The sequence below is a fragment of the Mirounga angustirostris genome, unplaced genomic scaffold, assembly GCF_029215605.1.
Source record: "Mirounga angustirostris isolate CCGP_5_RB_7025 unplaced genomic scaffold, mMirAng1.0.hap1 SCAF_1, whole genome shotgun sequence".
NCBI classification, from domain to species: domain Eukaryota; kingdom Metazoa; phylum Chordata; class Mammalia; order Carnivora; family Phocidae; genus Mirounga; species Mirounga angustirostris.
In genome coordinates, this window is record NW_026991709.1 from 148572150 (window position 1) to 148579156 (window position 7007).

General features: G+C 41.1%; 1 pseudogene; it reads right to left on the bottom strand.

The window, feature by feature from the left end:
* Positions 1-2636: 2636 nt before the first annotated feature.
* On the bottom strand, positions 2637-3385 carry LOC123834709 (small ribosomal subunit protein eS6-like; annotated as a pseudogene).
* Positions 3386-7007: the final 3622 nt, after the last annotated feature.

The window sequence follows — 7007 nt, forward strand, 5'->3', positions numbered from 1 at the left end:
GTTATTTTTAAAAAAAGAAAAAAAAGTATGCCCCCTCTCACCTCTGTTAATACTCTGATGAAGAGTGCAAACTGTCACCTGGTATTTTGATTTGAGCCCCTAATTGCAGCTAATCAAGCATTTACCTTGCATTTACAAGCTCTTGCTGCAGGTACATTTTTAGCCATCCTCTGTAAAGAAACATAATTGCAGTAGAAACCATAGAAATGAACATAAGAAAGAGTAAGAGATGAGTATCATCACTTATTACTTAGGCATAATTCCTTTTTTCTAGGCACCTAGAGATCAGGAAGAGAAAACATCATCTTAAATAGAATTTACGAAGCAGAGAAGCTGTTGACAAGGAGCCTAGATAAAAACACCATGGGTGTTTTGCATGTAATGGAACTGTATCCAGACCACTAATTTTATTCAATGAATAGAATTCTGGATTATTTAATTTGTAAATCTCAAAGCCCAAATCAAATATTATTTTCTTCTTTAAAATGTTTTTATTTCTATCTTAAAGATAAAAGAGTTTCCTTGTCAGGGCGCCTGGGTGGCTCAGTCGTTAAGCATCTGCCTTTGGCTCAGGTCATGATCCCAGAGTCCTGGCATCGAGCCCCGCATCGGGCTCCCTGCTCCGTGGGAAGCCTGCTTCTCCCTCTCCTACTCTCCTTGCTTGTGTTCCTGCTCTTGCTATCTCTCTCTCTGTCAAATAAATAAAATCTTTAAAAAAAAAAAGAAAAAAGGAGTTTCCTTGTCTAGATCAATCTGACTGACCTGCCTTTGCTGTTCAGAATATTATTGGTAGAACATACAATAATTTTTAGACTTAATTGTAATCTTAGTAACTGTTAAGGGCAGCCCTCTAATTTAACAGGAAATTGAGACCAAGTGACTTGGTTAGGTGAGTAAGTGGCAGAGCAGAACCACAAACCATTCTCTTGACTCTACCTTCACTGCTTCCTATAAATATTAGTGGTTCTCAAACAGTGGTTTAGTCTTCAGATCACACCTATCCCGCCTCAGCATTCCCACTCTTTTGATTCTCTTATGTCCCCTTCTTCAGTTGAAAATCAGCATATTACCATCTTCCACCTCTCAAATCACAATTTAAAATCCCCAGTTTACTATGTTATTATCTATTGACTTTCTACTGTGGGAGATACAGAGTTAGCTCTCTTTTGCCTACCTTCCTTTTAGCCCCCTGGTCCTGCCCCCAGCCCCTAATATAGTTATGTCATACTTTTGATTAGACAGTATCCGTTTACATGTAAATGCTTTTCTCAGCTGAGCCATGCGGTATGCTATGGATACCTTCCTTTTCTGTTTGATTTTCTCTTTTCTCTGGAGTTTATGGTTGTTTGTTTGCTTAGGTCTACTTAACACTAATGTAATTCAAACACTCCACTAGCTGTGTAAATCAGCAGTTCTCAAACTTTTTGGTCTCAGGACCCCCTTTCACTCATAATATTATGGAGGATCCCAAACAGTTCTCGTTTATGTAGGTCATATCCACTGACGTGTACCATATTAGAAATCAAAACTGAAAAAATATATATACATTCAAAAGCATTAATCTATTTCATATAAATATAAGTAACATTTTTTATGAAACTATTTTTCAAAACAAAATAAACTTAATAAAAAGAGTGGTATTTTACATATTTTCAAGTCTCTTTAATGTTGGGTTTATTAGTAGACAGATGGCTTCTTATTTCTACTTCTGCATTCAATCTGTTGTATGTATGTTGTATGTTAAGTAGCCTCCGGAAAACTCCACTGTATACTCATGTGAAAATAATTTGACCTTGCAAATTTCTGGACAGGGTCTTGAGGACCCCTAGGGTCACTGGACCTCACTTTGAGAATTACTGGTCTAAATATATTCAGATGCAACAAGTGTTCCAACAATTTAATCTTTTAAAATGAAATTGTTTCTGGATCCTTCTGACTGCTCCAATATGGCCTGGTTTCCCTCTACATCCAGTGCTCAGCTGTTATCCTGGGATCTACCTTAACTTCTCTCCAAAGGAAACCAGGCCTTGTTTTATACAAGGCTTCCTCTTTCTTGTTTTGGTGGAGTATATCCTGCAGGAGCTTTCTTTGAAATGATGCATGGGAAACACATTTTCCTAGACCTTGCATATCCAAAAATATTCTACCTTCATATTCCTTTGAGAATTTGGCTGAATTTATAATAACTTGGAAATTATCTTTCCATCATTATTTTGAATGCATTACTCTCCATAGTCTTTTAGCTTCCTATATTGCTATTGATAAATCAAAAGCCATTGTGATTCCTGATCCTGGTATTTTACCCTCAGGGAACTTTTAGTATTTTCTCTTTGTTCCCAGTGTTCTGAAATTTCACAGTGATATATCTTGGTGTGAGCCTATTGTGCTGGCATGGAAATAAAGGGGATTTGATGTCCAATCTTATTTATTTGTCACTCTTAGGAAAATCTCATTTTTTTTTTTGAGAGAGAGAGAATGAGAGACAGAGAGCACGAGAGGGAAGAGGGCAGAGGGAGAAGCAGACCCCCTGCTGAGCAGGGAGCCCGATGCGGGACTCGATCCCGGGACTCCAGGATCATGACCTGAGCCGAAAGCAGTCGCTTAACCAACTGAGCCACCCAGGCACCCAGGAAAATCTCATTTTTAACTGGACTCAGACTTAGAGGTAGAAGCTCTCAGAGAGGACAGCCTCCGTCTCTTGGCAATCTGTTCCTGGCGTTTTTCTTTGGCCTCTTTCATTCTCTTGGCCAAAAGTTTAGTGTATTCTGCAGCTCTTCCTTATTTTTCTTAGTGTGCTGCTTCTTCAAAGCAATACTCCGCTGTTTGTGCTGGAGGACACGTGGAGTAACAAGACGCTGAATCTTAGGTGCTTTGGTTCTAGGTTTCTTACCTTCTTTGTTAGGGGCTTTCTCACAACATACTGGCAGACATCATCTTCTTTAGAGAGATTGAAAAGTTTGCAGATTCTCCTGGCTCTTTTGGGCCCCAGGTGATGAGGCACAGTAGTATCAGTGAGTCCAGGAATATCCTTCTCCCGTTTTTTTACAATGACCAAGTTGAGAACATGGAGATTGGCATCCACAATGCAACCTGGAACAGATTTGTGCTTTCTCTCTCCAGTCCTCCTTGGTCTATAACAGGAATGCCCCTTACTCAGCAGCAGGCGGACACGGCCATGAGTCAAGACACCCTGCTTCATGGGGAAGCTTTGTTTTTCATTGCCATCACTGATTTGGACCACATAACCCTTCCATTCTTCACCCAGAGCATAAGCAGCAACTTCTGTGGCCGTACGCTTCTCATAAAAGGTGCGAAGTTTGTGTTCATCGTCCACTTCAATGAGTTTCTGGCAGCTAGTAGCTGGGAAAGAGATGTTTAGCTTCATCTTGAAGCAGCCTACCGCCTCTGAGGGCCATGAAAAAGAGGCAAATGAAGTGACTCTTGAATGTTGGGGGCTGGTTGCCAGAGGAAGCAACCATGTGATTAGACGGTTGGAACTTTTAGCTTCACCCCCTGACTTCTGGGGTGTCAGGAGTGGGGGGAGGGACGAAGGACTGGGAATTGAGTTAATCACCTTTGGCCAGTTATTTAATTAATCATGTCTACATAATGGAACCTCCATAAAAACCCTACATGAAGGGGTTTGGAGAGCTCCTTGTTTGGTGAAGCTGAGAGGGTGGTGCCCCCCAAACTCCATGGGAACAGAAGCTCCTGTGCTTGGGACCCTTCCAACTTTGCCCTATGTACCTCTTCATCTGGCTGTTTATTTGTATGCTTTATAATACATCGGTGATATTGAGAAACTCAGTTTTCCTGAGTTCTGTGAGCCATTATTGCAAACTATTAAACCTGAGGAGAGAGTTGTAGGAACCTCCAATTTGTAACCAAATCAGACAGGAGGGTGGGTAACCTGAAGACCTATGACTTGTGATTGGTGGGAAGTGGGGGGAAGTCTTGTGGCATTGAGTCCTTCCTCATGGGGTCTGCACTAACTCTAAGTAGTTAGTGTCAGAATTGCCTGGTGGGGAAAAAACCTACACATTTGGTGTCAGAAGTGTTTTAAGTTGGGAAAAACAGTTTTCCTTTTACTTTCCATCCTGTGAAATTTCCTTGAATTTCTGCTTTGATGATATATATTCTCATTTAAATATTTTCTCTTTTCTCTTTCTGGAACTATTATTCAAATGTTGGGGCTTCTGGACTTGTCCTGTAATTCCTGGTCCCTTTTTCTCTATGTCTGATTTATTTTTGCTCTACTTCTGTGAGATTTTCTCAATTTTATTTTCCAATTCTATTGAATTTTATTTATTTACTTACTTTTTAAAAGATTTTATCTATTTATCTGACAGAGAGAAAAAGAGAGATAGCACAAGCAGGGGGAGCAGAAGAGGGAGAGGGAGAAGCAGGCTCTCTGCTGAATAGGGAGCCTGAAGTGGGGCTTCATCCCAGGACCCTGGGATCGTGACCTGAGCCAAAGGCAGATGTCCAACTGAATGAGCCACCCAGGTGCCCCTTCTACTGAATTTTTCATAATTTCTTGTAATAGCATTTCAGTCCTCTGAATGTTCCTTTTTAAAATAGTGTCTTGGGCACCTGGGTGGCTCAGTTGGTTGGGCGACTGCCTTCGGCTCAGGTCATGATCCTGGAGTCCCTGGATCGAGTCCCGCATTGGGCTCTCTGCTCTGCGGGGAGTCTGCTTCTCCCTCCGACCCTCCCCCCTCTCATGTGCTCTCTCTCATTCTCTCTCTCTCAAATAAATAAATAAAATCTTTTAAAAAAAAATAATAAAATAAAATAGTGTCTTTATACAAAATACTAATTCAAAGGGATTCATGCACCCCAGTGTTTATAACAGCATTGTCTACAAGAACTAAATTATGGAAAGGGCCCAAATGTCCATTGACTGATGAATGGATAAAGAAGATGTGGTACACACACACACACACACACACAGGAATGTTACTCAGCCATAAAAAAGAATGAAATCTTGCTATTTGAGACGATATGGACGGAGCTAGAGAGTATTACACGAAATGAAATAAGTCGGTCAGAGAAAGAGAAATACCGTATGATTTCACTCATATATGGAATTTAAGAAACAAAACAAATGAACATAGGGGGAAAAAGAGGGAGGAAGATCAAGGAACAGCCTATTTTTTTTAAAAAAGTTTTTATTTATTTATTTGAGAGAGAGAGATTGTGGACATATGAGTGGGGGGAAAGGGGCAGAGGGAGAGGGACAAGCAGACTCCCTACTGAGCTGGGAGCCTGACATGGGGCTCAGTCCCAGGACCCTGGGATCATGACCTGAGCTGAAGGCAGACACTTAACTGACTGTACCACCCAGGTGCTCCCCCCAGGAACAGACTCTTAACTATAGAGAACAATTGTTGGATACCAGAGGGGTGGTGGGTGGGGAATGGTTCAAATAGGTGATAAGAATTAAGGAATGTGCTTGTCATGATGAGCACTGGGTGATGTATGGAAGTGTTGAATCGCCATATCATATACCTGAAACTAATATTACACTGTATGTTAACTAACTGGAATTTTTTTAAAAACTTGAAAAAAAATAAAATAGTGTCTTTATCTTGTTCCATGCCTGTAACATCTTTTCCTAGTATTCTGAGGATATTTTTTTTTAAGATTTTATTTATTTATCTGAGAGAGAGAGAATGAGAGAGAGCACATGAGAGTGGGGAGGGTCAGAGGGAGAAGCAGGTTCCTTGCTGAGCAGGGAGCCCGATGCGGGACTCGATCCAGGGACTCCAGGATCATGACCTGAGCCGAAGGCAGTCGCCCAACCAACTGAGCCACCCAGGCGCCCCTCCTAGTATTCTGAGGATATTAATGACATCTTTTTTTTCTGTTTTCTTCTCCTTTGAGAATCTGTTTCTTCTAGTTTGCTTTTATCTGTAAGTTTGCTAGTCTCCATCTTTCATGTTAAAAGTTCTCCCTAGATGCCTGGCATTCTTGGTTGGTTATGTAGTGGTAGAGCAGAAATCCCCTGATTGGACATATCAAATGTGGGCTTCACTGTAGGATTGACTGGCTGGTCACATAAAGGAAACTTTAATGTCAGTATCACTAGGTCTTTTTTCCTGTGTGAGTCAGATTCCCCAGAGAAGTCCCTTTCAATCTCCTGCTTAGAAGGTTGTAAAAGAAAAATATTCCTTACTATAGTCTGAATGTCTGTGTCTCCCCAAATTCAAATGTTGAATTCTTATTGCCCAATGTGATGGTGTTAGGAAGTAGGGTCTTTGGGAGGTGATTAGGTCACAAGGGCAGAGCTGTCATAAATGAGATTAATGCCCATAAAAAAGAGGCCCAGTAGAGCTCTGCTGTCCCTTCTGCCATGTGAGAATACAATGAAAAGTCTGTGACCTGGAAGAGGGCTTTCACCAGGGTCTAACCATGCTGGTACTCTGATCTCCACTTCCACAACTGTAAGAAATAAATTTATGTTGTTTAAAAACCACCTAGACTGGTATTTTGTTATGGAAGCTTGAACAAACTAAGATACTCCTCTTTTTCCTATACTATTGTCAATTTTGGTCACTAAAATGTGTGGATTTTTCCCACATCAAGCAATTCTCCAACACTCTGGTGGACCTGACTGGGTATCCTATGATTTAATTCAATTCTGATGCTACCTACCTGGAGATAGCATAACGTCTCATAGGTTGAGGGTTCAGTCCCACAAGACTTGCCCTATTTTGGACGTCAATCACAAGTCCAGGCTGTTAACTGTGCTTCCGACAAGCTATGAATTGAAGGTTCCTATGAGCCTTTCCTCATGTTTGATTAATTTGCTAGGGCACTTCACAGAACTTAAGAAAAGTTTACTGCTATCTTCCATTTATTAAAAGGATACAATCAGATAGAAGAGATGCACAGGGCAAGGTATGGGGGAAGAGGTGTGGAGTTTCCATGCTCTCTCCAGGTACAGTACCTTCCCAGGACCTCCAGGTTGGTGACACCCTGGAAGCTCTCTGAACCCTGTCCTT